The sequence below is a fragment of the Thunnus thynnus genome, chromosome 23, assembly GCF_963924715.1.
Source record: "Thunnus thynnus chromosome 23, fThuThy2.1, whole genome shotgun sequence".
In the NCBI taxonomy this organism is placed as follows: Eukaryota; Metazoa; Chordata; class Actinopteri; order Scombriformes; family Scombridae; genus Thunnus; species Thunnus thynnus.
In genome coordinates, this window is record NC_089539.1 from 5,449,170 (window position 1) to 5,464,710 (window position 15,541).

Consider the following 15,541-nt stretch of genomic DNA (forward strand, 5'->3'; position numbering starts at 1 on the left):
ATTCCATAATAACCTTTCCGCATATTGTAATTCAAGTGGTCTGAGAGAACATTCTCTTGGCTCTGTATTCAGGCTTTAGAAAATCTAGCCTGTGATGGGAGACTTTAGGCCAATTACGGGTCATTGCATGGAGAGGGTGTTCCTATTCGGTGTTCTACAAATGTACATCCCTTCAGATGGTGAAAGTCTGATTTAATGGTGGAAAATCCTGGAGAAAAAGTTGCTATTCTAGCATCGGCAACAACCGCCTACACATCTCTGCCTGCCGGAGCTTCTCCTTCAGGGCCAGCCGTGCTGCCTGTTGCTGCTGCAGGTTCTCCATGACCACCTCAAGCTTCATACCGCTGCTGCCGGGCCGGTAGGACCGTGCACTGGGGAACAGGCTGTGGGAAGAGGCAGAGGGAGCCTGGAGGGGAAGGCTACTGACAGAGTGATACAAGGCAGCAGAGAGAGAGAGGTGAAAGGTTTTGCATTGTGTATGTTCAACCTACTACATGTTGCCTACTGCAGCTTTAAAGTCGGCAGTCTTATTACTGTGCTTAATCTTAAGTAATTCCAGATCTGTCTGGGTATTTCTAAAACCCAGACAGATCTAACAGACCACTCCACAGTTGTGCCAAACTCTTTAACATAGACCTCCATATGTTTTACCATTTGTGTCCTCTCCTTCTCCCAGCATGTGTGCAGCACCCTTTTTTTGGATGGCTATCTCCATGCTCTCTTAGATTGATCCAATAATTGGCCACTAGTTGTTTCCCATGCAACCACAGTAGCAATTCACCTGCTTCAACTTGGAGTGCATAAACTGGGGAAGTTCTAACTTCTCCTAAACACACTCTTAGAGCCTGATCTTGTATAATATCCAGGGGCTGTATTCACATTCTGAGAATACTCACAGAGAGCTCCTAACTTAGTTTAAACATTTCCAGCAAGGAGTCCTAGCTTAAGAGTGATGTAGGAAAATTCTCAGAGCAACTCTGAGCAAGGAAGGGACAGAAGCTTTTACCTTGGTGAGGAGGTGTGGTTGACCCTGTTGCTAGGTATGACTCATTTTTTTAAATGCGTGATTGGTTGATCAAAACAAAAAAAAAAGAAAGAAAAATGCACTTTTAATGATAATAGGCATAGAATGGACTAACCGTAGAATTTAGTCTCTATTAAGACATGGTGTCATTATAAATACTATTTTATGTAATGAACATCTCTGTTGAATAAATTGTAAGTCATACTTTAAAAGTAGCCAATGAAACGTTTGAAAACACAGGCCTACTTGTGCAGTAGCATATTCACATGCTGATAGTTGTTTGCTTATGTTTATTTACTATACTGATCATTTCAATACTTAACCTATTTGATATTAATGAGGGAAAAGTGGCTCAGCTTTTATCAATTTCTGTGATTGCTGGTCAGTCTATATAAGTAGCAGCTGGTTAACATGTATATCTTTTTTTTCCTGATGCCAGCAAATTCCAATTTTTTCCAGTTGTCAAATATCTTAGTGTTGTGATCACTTTCATTTCTGGCATTATTGCGTTGGGTGAGAGATATGAGCGCATCTCTAATGAGATCAACCACAAACATTATCCCTGCACAATCTAATCTGTAGCGTTTCATTAACTTGCTGTCATTCAGCGTTTGGAGAATATTTCTCCTACCTCTTTGTCTTTCCACCATTTTCTCCTCTGCTTAAGAAACTCCTAAGCCTCTCAAAAGTCCTCCTCCCTACTCCTAACTGTTTTTCACCTTAAGAGCTCTCTTAAGGGCTAAGATGCTTTGTGAATAACTTTTATCTTTATCAGGATATAGACTTAACTGTAAGGGGAATTTATTAGAAAACATCATAATTCTAAGAATTTTCTTAGAATTTCGTTACTAGGAGCAATTCTTTGTACAAGGAAGCTTTATGAATACGGCCTCAGGTCTGTTAGCACAGATTTTGCTGCTGATCCATATACAGTACTTTCATAGTCTAATCTTGATCTTATTAATGCTACATAAAAATTCCAGAGATGCAATATCAGCTCCCCCTCAATCCTGCCAGACACCTCATGACATTTATCACTTTGGGTTTTATGAACTACATATCTAATATGCTCTCTCCATGTTAATCTCAGATCGAAATACACCCTCCCAAAAAATGAAAACTCTCAACTCTCTCTAAATTATTTCCATACAGTTTCAAATTACCTTCCCTGAGTTTCTCTCTTGTGAAGAACATAGCTTTTGCTTTTTTTCACTGAAAATTTAAATCCCCATTTTGTTCCCTACTTTTTAACTTGATTAATTCCATCTTGCATTTCCTTAAGTATGTGTTCAATATTTCTCCCTCTTTCCACAAAGCCCTGTCATCTGCAAACAGTGATCCCCATATCCACTGGAATATGTACAAATATATCATTTATCATAATGAAAAATAAAGTTGAACTTACTACACTCCCCTGAGGTGTCCTGTTTTCTACAACATATTGGCTTGATAACTCTAACCCTATAATCACCTCAATAGTTCTTCCATCTAAAAAGTTTGTAACCCAACTGAACATTTTCCCTCTGATTCCCATTAAGTGCAGTTTGATTAGAAGCCCCTCTCTCCATAACATATCAAAGACTTTCTCAACATCAAAAAACACTGCAACCACTCTCTCTATTTGCTTGAGCTTTCCTTATTCCATCCTCTAGACACAACACTGGATCCATAATACTCCTTCCTTCCTGAATCTGCTTTGGTATGTAGCCACCATACCTCTTTTTTCCAAGAAGTACATTAACCTCTCATTTATCATGTGTTCCATTAATTTATAGATGTGTGATGTCAAGGCAATTGGTCTGTAGTTTCCAGGCCTGCTGTCATCTTTTCCAGGTTTCCTTATTGGAATAATTATCGCCTCCTTCCAGCTCCCTGGCATTCTTCCCTCTTCCCACACTTTGTTATACAGCAGCAATAATTTCTCCAGACTTCCTACACTTATATGTTTTAACATGCTATGACATAGGTCTATTTCATCTTTACCAGGTACAGTTTTATCTAATGCCTTTCTTAATGCCTCTCCCATGCTGAAAGAGTCATTTTGCCCACCATCAATACTACCTTTTCTACATCCTCCATGTTTTCAGATTTTATTTTCTCTCCGCCTCTTCTTCAGACAAATTATTGGGGTTATGCACCATAACAAAAGTGTTTGCCATTCACTTTTCCTTTTTAGGAATGGATTCTAATGCAGCCGGTATTATGTCTTGATTTATTTTGCTGTCAAGTGTTTCTATGTTCATTCCATCATTAACCCGACTTAGATATCTATCACTTTCTTCCAGAAATTTCTCCCAATTAGCTTTCTCAAAGATCTATTTCCCACTCGTGCTCTCTGTGATCAATGAGGTTACAATATTTATCTTGCATCAGACTGGGTAATAATCACTCTCCATATTTCCCTCTTAGTACACTGTCCAATCACATACTGATGCAATGCTGTTACAAATGTAAGATCAGGCACATATTCTTTTCTTGTATTAATATCTATTCTTGTGTTACTGCCATCATTTAAGCATACTATATTCTTTTCATCTAGCAACTCTTTTCTTACCTGACCTTTAGTGTCTGTTCTGTCACTCCCCCATAATGTGTTGTATCCATCATGGCACCAAACCATGTTACTACCATTCTTCCCTTCTATCTCCTCAAGCTTGCTTAACTCTAGTCTTTTGTATGGATTATAATAATTCACAATCACTAACTCTTTCCTTTCAGCCCACACTTTCACTACCACATACTCTTGTTCCTTTCCTATACCTAGAACTCTGTAAGGAATGCCTTGCTTTACAAAAATGACACATCCTCCTCCTCCTCCTCCTCCCCCTTCTCTCCTATCTTGCCTCAGTGCCACATAACCATATAAAACAAAATCCAAATTAGGCTTTAACCAGGACCATTGAATACACACAATGTCTGGTTTTCCTCTCCTATTAACCATAAACTGTTTGATATTTTGCCCATTGGCGATCAGGCTTCTCACATTCCATTGAAGAATTAAAATTATTAGTAGTATCAACCCACACATGCTGTCTCTTGACTTGGCTGTACACTGAGTTCATCCCTTACATCTTCACATTTTAAACCTATCATATCTAAGTGGTGCAATACAGCTATCACAATAACCAGAATCCTTTCAATTTTAGATTTGATCTCAGACGTTGCATTTGTCACTCCTGCTATAAAGGTCACCAATTTCTTCTTCTCTAGCCATGCGTCTCTCTTATCTTGCTGTTGTTTCGCTGCCAATTATTCTTTGTTACATCCTCCCTCCTTATTCTGTTTTTTCTATCCTACCATCTTAACTGCCATGAGACTTTTTCCTTCAACCTTATCTGTTGCACCTCCACCTCTTGTTTCAACGCTTCACCATCCCAATAAGCAACACTGTGATTACCTCCACAGTTACAGCACTTTGGTTTCACTCCCTTTCCACATTTTCCATATTCATGTTCCCCAACACACTTAGTGCATCTTCTCTTTCCTTAACACACTTTGGCCAAGTGCCTAAACTCCTGACAATTGAAACACTGCAGAGGTTTTGGTACATATTCTCCTACATTATATCTTAGAAATCCAAAATATAACTCCTTTGGAAGCACCTTTTCCACAAACTCTACCAAGATGGTTTCTATCTCCTTTTTCTCTACTCCCCTTGTCATTCTTTTCACACTCTTAACTGAGCTATTCCTCAGCCTTAGGTTCTCCACTACTTCCCTAATACTAACACTGATGGGAACTCCAGAAATCACCCCTTTGCAACCACTGCAACCATTGAACTTCTGTTCCCCAACTCTTACAACCCTGGACACTTTAACTTTTCCCACACTACTTATCTTCTTTGCCCTCTCCACCTGCACTTCAGTATTAAACCGTATTAGCAAGTCTCCATCTGCTATAACTCTCGCATGTTTCACTTCCCCAACTTGCCCTCCAATGATTTTTGTTAACTTTAGTGGATTGACTTTCTGTACTCCTCCTTCTCCTTTGAATCTTACCCACAACATTAAGCAATCCTGTCATCGGGTCCTTCTCTTCACCTTGCCTTCCCTCGCTTTCCAAACCACCTAAGCTAAGATGTGTTTTTTTCTTTCTATGACTACTTGCCTTCATGTTTCTCTTCCCTCTGACCACCTCTTCCCACTCTTTTTCCCCTCCTGTCATCACTGCAGTTTCCCTCTTCCTCATTAAACTCCTTGTTGTTGCTATCTTCATCTATTTCCTTGCCTGCCATCCTACCAGAGTTTGTGAGGATCCCTGCAAGAATATTGTTCTGGACCTGTACAGGCCGTCGGTCAGTAATCTTGCCAATGTGTTCCACAGTACCCAAATATGTTTTGAAAGAAACCTAATGCCACTCAGATTATGTTTTTTTATTAATATAATTAGGAAGAATTGTTGACAAGTTGCAAAATGATACTCAAACATATTATCAAAATATTCAATGACAAAGTATCCACTCTTGCAAGCAATACAGTATCTCGTTGTAGCAACTAAAGCATGATAACATCTTTATGGGTTATGTTGAGCCACTCACAGCAAGGATCGGGAAAGTCGCCTTGGTTTAATGCTGAGAAAGTATAAAAGGACACAAGTCCATTCTCTTGACAAATGTTTCACAGTGTCATGTTTTACTGTCAAATTTGCTTTAATACAAAACAAATGTGTTCCCTACAGAACATAAGACGGAAACCCATTTTTTTTTAGTCATTTGTAAAGATGGGGCTGTTCCATTTTTCTGTGTTTTTGTTAGTGCCAAACTGGGATTGGACTAAATAAACAACTAAGAGTGCCCAGAATTCTGATTGACTCAGTTTGACTGCTGATTGGCTGCTGGCTGGTCAGCCTGATATATAAAGCCAGGTCAATAATTCCAATTCCCTGCTTAACACAATTTATCTTGTAGATTTGTAGTGTGTTGAGTCATTCTGATGAGTTTGATCCTTGGACATCTTTGTTAGATTATTTTTTTTATACCCGCTTTTTTGTTGGTTTTCTCTTAGCCAGAAGTAATGTAAAGAAGTACAGAAATTGAAATGACTGGCTGAAAAACAACAGCAGCTAATGCAAGATATGTATTTCTTTAATTGGGTTTGTGAAGCAATGACAATAGGTTGAGGTGGCAGATACAAGAGATGATATAAACAGTTATAGGTGCAATATGTAAGCTTTGACCCCCTGCACCAAACAAATAGGGGGCAGCCCCCTCAGTGCATCACCCCATAATTATCACCCACTGAATATAAGGTAAAGCTTACTGCTAACAGTGAATCTGTGCTATGGTGTCATCAAGATATCAAAATGCTATGGAGACATTAGAGCCAGCGGTAAATTATCAAAGAGCCGCACCGATCAGTTCATCAGATCATGCAGCTGAGATGACCAGTTGTCTCACCCAGCCAGTGGCTGCAGCAGTGGCATCTCCGACTAAAACATCCAAATCTCCAAATAGGATAAACAGTTTGGATAAACTGACCGCATATTGGGAATCTAAATGGTTATTTTCTCGCTTTAGAAAAGAAACTTCTTCTTCCTCTCATGTTGGTCTGAGGGCAGACTGGACACTACAGTGACTCAATAACGCCCTTGAGGTACAAAGTGGTATTACGAGACAGGACGGGCTGGGGCTTGCTGGCTAGCATGCTAATTTCAGCAGATATCTCTGCAGCACAATACATATGTCTTTGACATTATGTCAAAACTGTTATTTCTTCACATTCTTTTGATAATTTTAGGTAATTTTTGAATGTTTTAATACTGGCCTCATCTCACATATTGCACCTTTAATCAACTGCACACATAAATGTATTTATGATGATGATGATGAAGAAAAAACAATAAAGAATGTAAAATGCAAACAAAATTAAACTACAAAAATAAATCAACCTTGTTGATTCTCAAATTGAGGTACAGAGACCCTATAAAGAGGGCATCACTGAAAGTAAATTAAGGAGCAGTTTAGTTTTATTATGATTTCTGTCATTAATGGTCTAATAATGAAATGGTCTTGATTAGTCTGCAGTCATGACAACCCTACACAGACCACAATGAAAAAAAAAAATCTTTACTGGTATGATCAAGTTTTCTATAACGAGACCTTGAACCAAAGAATCAGTCTGAAGCATCTCTACTTCTACTTAAAATTAAAAAGGACAAAGGCAAATGATGAAAATATGTGATTTAGACCGGCAATGTCACCCAAATGGTTCAAATTCCAAATGTTGATTTCCACTGATTCTACAAAATGTTAAGAGCTTCATGTGACTGACTTTCAAACTTTTGCCAATATACATCTCACTCTCAGAGCTAACCCCCCCCCCCCCCAAAACCCATTCGTATATTACTCTGCTTAATCTCCTTTTGTGATAAACAAAGATTTTTAAAAAGAAAAATCGATCAGGGATAAGGCTTTAACCTGAATTCTAAGTCTCTAATACTTTGGGCATTTCATGTAGAATTAAACTTGTATGTGGGGATTTAAAACAGTATGAATATAGTAATTAATTCTCCAAGATTATTTATTTAAAATGTTGCTACGTTTTAGAACTACAAGCCATTTTATTTGGAATCCACTATGACCACGTCAGAGGATCTTATTCTGCTCTTTTCGATATTTTTGCCCTTTTAATCACATCAATAACAGTTGTTTTGCATTGCAGCCCAACACTGAAGGACCTCTGTGACCGTCCCCGTCATGAAGAACCCTCCCCACAAACCACCACTATCCGGGATTTGTCGTGCAACACTGCCACCCCGTGTCCGGCCGAGCAGCTGCACTCTCCCGCTGAGCGCTCAGACGGGCTTGGCGCTCCGTGGTCTGCAGGCTGCTGCTGCTTCCTCTCAGCCTGAACGGAGCTTTTTTCTCCCGCACATACCCGGGCTGACAGCCGCCGTGCCGTCCCCTCCGCTCTCAAGGAACATCTTTTAGGACACCTTAAACACCTTTTTCCGACGCTGTGCTTCCCCTCAAAGCCGCCGTGGTCTGCTTGTGTGAATAAAGAGCTGCGGTAAAGAGAGAGCCTCCCTCCTTCAGCTGCTAGATACCAGGTAAGACAATTTACCATTAATTTGCCATGAGAAATGTGTGATTTTGCCACTAAGTAATGTGTTGCTGGTTTGTTAAGCGCTCAGAAAGGCTTGGGGGAGAATGAACAACAGATGATGCACAACATGGATTGTTCCAGATAGACTGCACCTGCTCTAATTGAGTGTGTCTGGTTGTTGGGTGTAAATATACAAACCACTTCTGCAAGGTACTGTCAGATCAACAAGGCGGTTTGGTAATGGGCGAGAAAGTGGTTGTTATTTATGAAGCAATGCTTAAATGTGTCCGCACAAATTGACAACTGTAAGTGAGTAAAAACGCAGACTAACTGGGGCTTACAGTTGGGGATCATTGTAAGGCAAACGACAGGAATCAGTCCCATATTTTTCCATTTTAAAAAACTCATCTTCATATAACTCAGATCAATTTGATGCTACTTACAGATCTGCATGCATGTTATACCACCATTACAATGGCTAAACTTACTGTTATCTAAAGTAAAGCTGGTGCAAACTGAGCTAAGGAGGATTGTACCCTCCACAAGGCTACATCTCTTGTGTCAACCTGTTTTTTTTGGTGTCCTGCCATTCCTGATAATGACAAAGTTTATGTGAAACTGCAGTAGACATGCACTCCTGGACTTTCAGACATCACAGCCAGCTCCATCCATCACAATGCCCCTCTGCTCCCTTTATGACATCTGGAGGCTGCCTCTAGGCTGAGGATGCTCCGAGGTTTTACATTTATGTTGAAATATTACCTTAGGGAAACCATTGTCTGAGGTCTGTTTTTTATGAGATGCAGACATGGATTAGAGCTCTTCCTGATCTATTTAGTATCACTCACAGCCTGCTCTCATGAACGACTGGAACATTTTTAATAATAGATGGCTGAATAGATTCACTGGCTGCGGCATCGATTTTTGTCTGTATGAGGCTGTAAAGAGTTGTCTGATAAGAAACCAATCGGGGCATATTTTCTCTTATCAAAAAAATCCATATCAATCATACAGTAAATTCTCAAATGGATTGCATATAAATTGTATAGCAAAACTAAGTCCCTATAGGAAAGAGGAACTAATTAAACTCTTGGAAAATTTTAGTAATTTTTAATCTTGGTTGGAATAGAATACATAAAAGCATATTCCTTAAGCTTCTTTTGATTTCATGAAAAGAAGATGTAGCTCTTGTCATGTCCCACTCTTTATATTTGTTCCAGAGAATAATAAAGGCTTCTTTATTGCCCTAATTGAATTACACGCCCAAGTCAGGCTCACCAATTATTTCCTTGATTGTGTAACAAGTGAGATGCTGCGGCATCTGGTGTCCCCATCCCACAGGACCAGTGTAAGGCCAGAGCTGGCTGTGGGCCCATTGATGGCATTAACCCCCTCATTCATTCAACCAGAAGCTGCAGAATTGAGAGGGCTCAGGATTTCATCCCCAGGGAATACTAATAACCTTACCAGAGTGATTTGTCTAAGCCTTTCTCACCATCAACCCAGTAGGCAGGCATGATGGCATGCCAGGACTCTGCAGTCGTGTTGGGGGTAGATGTAGTCTGCTAGGGTGAATAGGGCTGCCTAAGTAAGCACTTTGATTAGCCCAAGAGAAGTCATTAACTCTGGTGAATGTTGCTCTAAAGACCAGTAGGTAGACTGTGATTGCCAAGTCAGGCTTTTTTTCACTATGCTTTTAACAGGACTTTAGTGTTTGGGTCTGATTTGGTCTTTGCTTCTAACAGATGCTGACTTAAGTTTTTTCAGCCTTTAAACATTTTTGATGATACATTTTCCCCTACCCCTTCTTCCTTTTTGTTCTTTAAGTAGTACCTTTCTAATCCCCTTCAAAAAACACGTGTCCCAGCGCTTCTCCCATTCCTGGAAACATTTAGTAGAGCAGTCATCTAATGTCAGTGTCCAGAGCCTCCTGCGCTGCTTCCTGGATTTCTTCCACTGTGGCAAATCTTCTCCCTTTCTGTCCTAATTTTAGTTTCACCAAGCTTTAAGCATACGCTACCTAGCAACACATGTGATAGCTACACCCTAATCCAAATAAACAGATATCTGCATATGAATGCAGAATCTGTAGGCAATGGAACAAGATTTTAGTGCTGTACATTTACTGCCAGACTGACAACTCACTGCTAACCTTTTCCTCTGCTCTGCTTGCATTCACCGTCACTTTTCTGCCGCTCACTCTCACTTAACTACTCACTTGCTTACGCACTGCCCTATTCCTTAAAGGGAGATACGCTACCAGGCTTTTCACAGGCAACAACATAGAGGTTTCTGGTTTCAGTTTGTAGTCTGTTTGTAGTCTGAGTAGTATTGACCAATCACATTTGAGTGGGCTTTGATTGCATGCAGGTAAACAGTCCATGCGGAGAGCAAAAGAGGTGGAACGCATGGGCCAAAATGCAATGTTGGAACCCATCGGCTATCATCTGATGACAATTTTTTTTTTTACATTTATCTGTATTCATATGCATCTATCTGTTTATAGACATCAGCCAAAATGTTATCTGGACTGTCTCAAGTTGCTAAGAAGAGGAAGTCTTGGCCCAGATATCTGTTATCCAGATATCTGCTTGCTACAATGGAACCCTGAAATATTGGCCGTTGCCCCCAGAGGCCAAATCGTTACCAGACAGATAGGCGATGGGTTCCGATATTGACTACACCCTAAAAATGCTATCGATGGGTTCCAGGAATTTTAGTCTCCCCCCTCATATGTTCAATTATCAGTCAAATCTCATGTCTTATCCTGCAGATACATCTAGTCCTTTTTTTCAAAGCCCTTAAAACACTCCATTTTCCAGAGAAGGATCAAAACTACTTTTAAACAAAGGCTGTTTGTTTTTCAAAAAATCAAGTTTGAATGAACAAGAATTAACATGAAATATCTTCAGACTATTTTGAAAGTAGCCTAACCCTAAACTACATTGCAGAAATGATATTCCATTCATTTACGACAGCTCTTTTCTTGACTCCCAAGCTAACGTTACTATATGATTATCTGTTTACCACAGCTTGCTAGTTTATACAGCTTTAACCCTAACCCTTTTTTCGGTTTTACGTTAGCAAAGAGGAACAACAATGAAAATAGCCCATTACTGATTGGGCAACAGTGCGTGCAGTGAATCTGCTGGACATTACATTTTAGGAACACCCCTACACTGGAGTACAAGGCATTTTTTTCCTACATTTGAGTGGTAGTTTCAATTTCAAATAAAAAGTGATACCTCTTTTCTAGACTAAATGGTTTTTAATGAATTATGTTTTGGTCTATGATCTGGCTTAACCATGCCCATCTTTTACATTTGGAAAGACAAATACTTTTTATTGGCATTGTCCGTTTTGTATCAAATTTGATGTGCTCTGGTTTCTGTCTTGACATCATCTCAACGCTGTTTAGATGTGGTCTTGGCTTTGAATTCGAGCAGAGCTGCTCTTTGATTTGACTTGGCTTAGACTAGGGTCCTCTTCTCTAGAGCTCTGGCTCTACTGGCTTTGAATCTGACATTTTTGTCAGTTTTCTGCTTTCTCTTTGTAATGATTCAACTTTCACTAAGTTGCTTTTAAGTATTTCTGTCCAAGCACTCAGGCTTTGTATTGAACTCTTTTACTACTGGCTGAAATATGTCTGTAGGTTTGAGTTTAAAAAATGGCCCAGTACCAAAAGCTATATTAAAATGCCTGGTCAGATTAGCAATCATGATAACTTAAGCAAATTTCTTGTACGCTGCTTGAGTTTAGACATTTGAGATGTCTCATCTCTCAAAGTAAAGTATAGAAAAAAGGGTTGAAAACTCTATTGTACTGGCACTAGTATCAAAGTTTAATTTCATACATTCTCTGTCTTTGTTTCCTCCCTTCTCTTTCATGTCACTGCTTTCATTTTACAACTTCTTTTTGTGCCCTTGGGGTCGTGTCTGTGTTGGATCACAAGGGTAGCGTTTCACTGAGATCAATGACGGCTGAAGATATTGCATATAAAGTGTCAGATTAAATTAGGACGAACCTCTGCAGATGAGGGTTTAACGGCCTTGATGGAGAGCAGCGACAGGCTCTCCCATCAGCATCGATTAGCTCCATTGTCATTTTAAGGGGGAGACTTGTTTGATTAATTGGACCCTAAGTAGTACCTGGAGGGATTCCATCTGATGCTCTCATGGATTAATAATTTGTTTTTTTCAAAACTGACTAATCAATTTATGAGCATTGTTATGCTATGTCATACATTGTTCTGACTTGCAGTGAATCTGGGCTAACCCATTAAAGTCTGCTGTTTGCAAACTACTTGTGGATGCTCAAAGACTTGTCTGCAAAGCATTTTTGACAGCAAAGACTCAATTAAAAGCTGTTACAAAAAGGAGGGTAGAGGACAAAAGCACTGTAATCAAACCAGAGAGATGAGGAAACAAATGACTTTCTTCTTTTTACAGGAGTGGGGAAAAACTTGCTTGTGTCTCCAGACAGAGAGAATAGGGAATAATGAGACACAAGGGAGGGTAGGAGGGGAGATTATTTGTCACTATTGAGTGTTCAGGACAGAGAGCTTCATGACATTGATGGCCTGTGAAGGTGCTCTTAGAGGAAGCTGAATGAACTTGTCATGACAGATAGCGCACTGTGTACCTGAGCAGCCCGGAGCTTGTGGGTAGATTCTCCAGTACGGTGAGTGAGTGTCAGGTTGCTGGTGAAAATGAAGATTTAGACTCCCTGAAATCCTCCCTCAGGCGAAGCAGTATCGGAAGGGAATAAGTAAGGTTGAGTCAAATTAAACTTCTCAGGCACTTTGTTTTTTTGTTTTTTGCAGTTTCTGAGTAATGTGATACTTTCTCTACATAGTGAAACAACACCAATGGTATACAGCTAAGCTAGCAGCTCTGTGAGACTGTATGTAGGCAGCTAAATGCTAATGTCAGCATGCTGACATGTTCAATATTAACATGCTTACACTTATGATGAACATGGTTACCATGTTCACCATCTTAGTTCAGTGTGTTATAATGCCACCATTTGCTAATTAACACTACATACAAAGTACAGCTGAGGCTGATTGGAATGTCATTAGTTTTGCAGTTATTTGGTAATAAAACCAAAATGTTGAACAAAGTGAAATTTTGACGTGATGATGGCGGTAGATTAAAAGTCAGAGGATCACCAGAGTTATTATAACTCCAAATTGACAGTCCATTTAGCTGATGTTGAAACATTTGACTCAAAAGTCTGCGATTCATCAAACTCATTAAGATTCAACCTCTAGGATCTATGAATGTCTGCATAAAATTTTGTGTTGATTTTTAAACAAGGAGATGGCAAGATCTGGCAGGTCACATTTTTCACTTATCCAGTGACATGAATTAGTGAAAAATTTGACTTGCCAGAATACAGAAGTTACTAGGATTCATCCTCTAGGCTGCATAATTATGTATACCATATTTTGTGGCAATCAATCCATCCATGCGGTAGTTATTTCTTCAGCTGGATATTTCAGTCTAGAAAATACGGCATTAATATTGATATGTACAATGATTGTTTGTGTTGTTTTCCTATCATCATCTCCTCTTGCTTTCTGTTATATGGGGTTGGTTATACTGCACACATGCACCTTACCGATGCAGGACTTTTGGTGATTGAGTTTGAAAGATCCGATTGTGATATATTGACTGATGACATTGGCTATTTTATTTGCCTTTTTTAAAAAAAAATTGTGACCAACAAAAAGTACTGGGCAGGATGTTTTGCAGTTGAAGAGTAGGCTCGCCACTACCCAGACAGTGGTGGCACTGTGTCAGTACATATGGTTGTCATCTCTGTGCTTCAGTTTCGTTTCATTTGTCAGCTGACATGTATGCCGATGTCAACATATCTGTGTAAGCAGGAGTTTGCATGTGAGTATGTATGTGCACATACAGATATGTATATGTACTGTAGGGTAATACTCTGATGGTGGTAATGATAATCATTTTGGGGCATGAGGAGTCTAGGTCTGTGAGCAATTTTGCAAGGCTGAAGAGAATGGACTCACAGTGGACCAACTTCCCCCTGAGGCTATGGAGGTGACCCAAAGCAAGGGCTATTACAATTCTATGCTACAATCTCATCACTATAAGGGAAAAGGACAGGGATAAAAATTGTATATAAATACAACAATCATGCCATCATAACCACCCCTTCCTGGTAATGGTATATCAGTGTTTCCCCTATATTCATTTCAGCTGTGTGTTGCTGCAGATTTATGGTGGTTGAGCAAGTAGAGCGAACGGCGGAAAAGTGACGGTGATTTCAAGCGGAGCAGAGGAAAAGGTTAGCAGTAAGTTGTCAGTCTGTCAGTAAATGTACAGTACAGACTACAGTGTGTCAGTTAATAAATGCTGCAGCTTCTCGAGACCAAGAAAAGCCTTGTGCGTTGCTTCCCCAATTGCTGGAAAGGTAAAGGGAGTTGGTCCCAAAGTTGGTGACAATAGGTTAGCCTAACCTGACCAGACTAACTTAAGGTGGACTGATCTTTAAGGTAGACCAGTTATTCTCATTTTACTGTCAAGCTCAGCCTGACAGTAAAATGAGTGTCTCTCCCGAGTTTTGCTTACCACCATTGGCCAGTGTCTCTTTTAACCTTTACTAGTCCAACACAGCATTCATTTTCTTTCCCAGCAAACATCCCACTTCATATTCACACAATATGCTGAATATGGAGCTGTTGAGTGGGAACATGTTCTTCGACTGTTTGACCGCACCACCAGGGTAGCTGAGGGGGGGCCTCAGTGGTTTGTTTCTTTCTCAAACTAAATTTTCTCAGCCAATCTGGGGATATTCACTGTGAACCTTTTGACTACCATTACATTTACTATTTTTTTTTCTGATAGGCTAATTTCTTTACAGTGCAAAGTTGGTCTTGTAATTGAGATAAAACACATAAAATATGGAATTTGGTCCACTGTGACTGGCAGCCTCAGCTGTAACTTTCACAGTTAAAGTGTCATTGTATCAATTAAATGCTCTAAATGCTTCCATCACTCTCAGGCAAACTGCCGTTTTGCGTTACATTACTTCTGATTACTTTGCTGCCCAAAATGTCAGCGATGTGGCAGGAACAAGCTACAATTGAGCGGCTACAAGAAAATAAAAGATGAAAGCGGACTTGAAGCTTGAAGCTGCATAGGAAGAGATAAGAACCTGGATCTATCTATCCGTGTGTAGTAAGTGTATCAGTGGGCCAAGTGGATCTTTTTTTCAGTCCTGACTCCTGCTAATGTGTTAATATGAAACATCCCCACTGTGCACCACACAAATAGCATGAATCTGCATTTCTATGTCATTTGCCACAAGATTGATCACCCATCAGTTTGAATGTGGCAGGCTGAGTGCAAGGTAAGGAGAAATATTCTCACTTGGTTCTTATTTACATCAGGCTCATTCATCTCGCCTCTCATCTAAGCTGAGTTTGACATTGAAATGTGTGTGT

At 39.8% G+C, this 15,541-nt stretch overlaps 1 long non-coding RNA gene across 3 annotated transcripts in view; it reads left to right on the forward strand.

The window, feature by feature from the left end:
• The first annotated feature begins 7,383 nt into the window (after positions 1–7,383).
• LOC137176080 (uncharacterized) overlaps positions 7,384–15,541 on the forward strand; it is a 57,757-nt gene continuing 49,599 nt past the window's right edge. Inside the window, exon 1 of one of the 3 annotated variants that reach the window (XR_010925796.1) lies at positions 7,384–8,071. This is a non-coding gene — a long non-coding RNA (uncharacterized lncRNA). The remainder of the gene's footprint in view (positions 8,072–15,541) is intronic. The other 2 variants (XR_010925797.1, XR_010925795.1) reach the window with 2 other exon arrangements.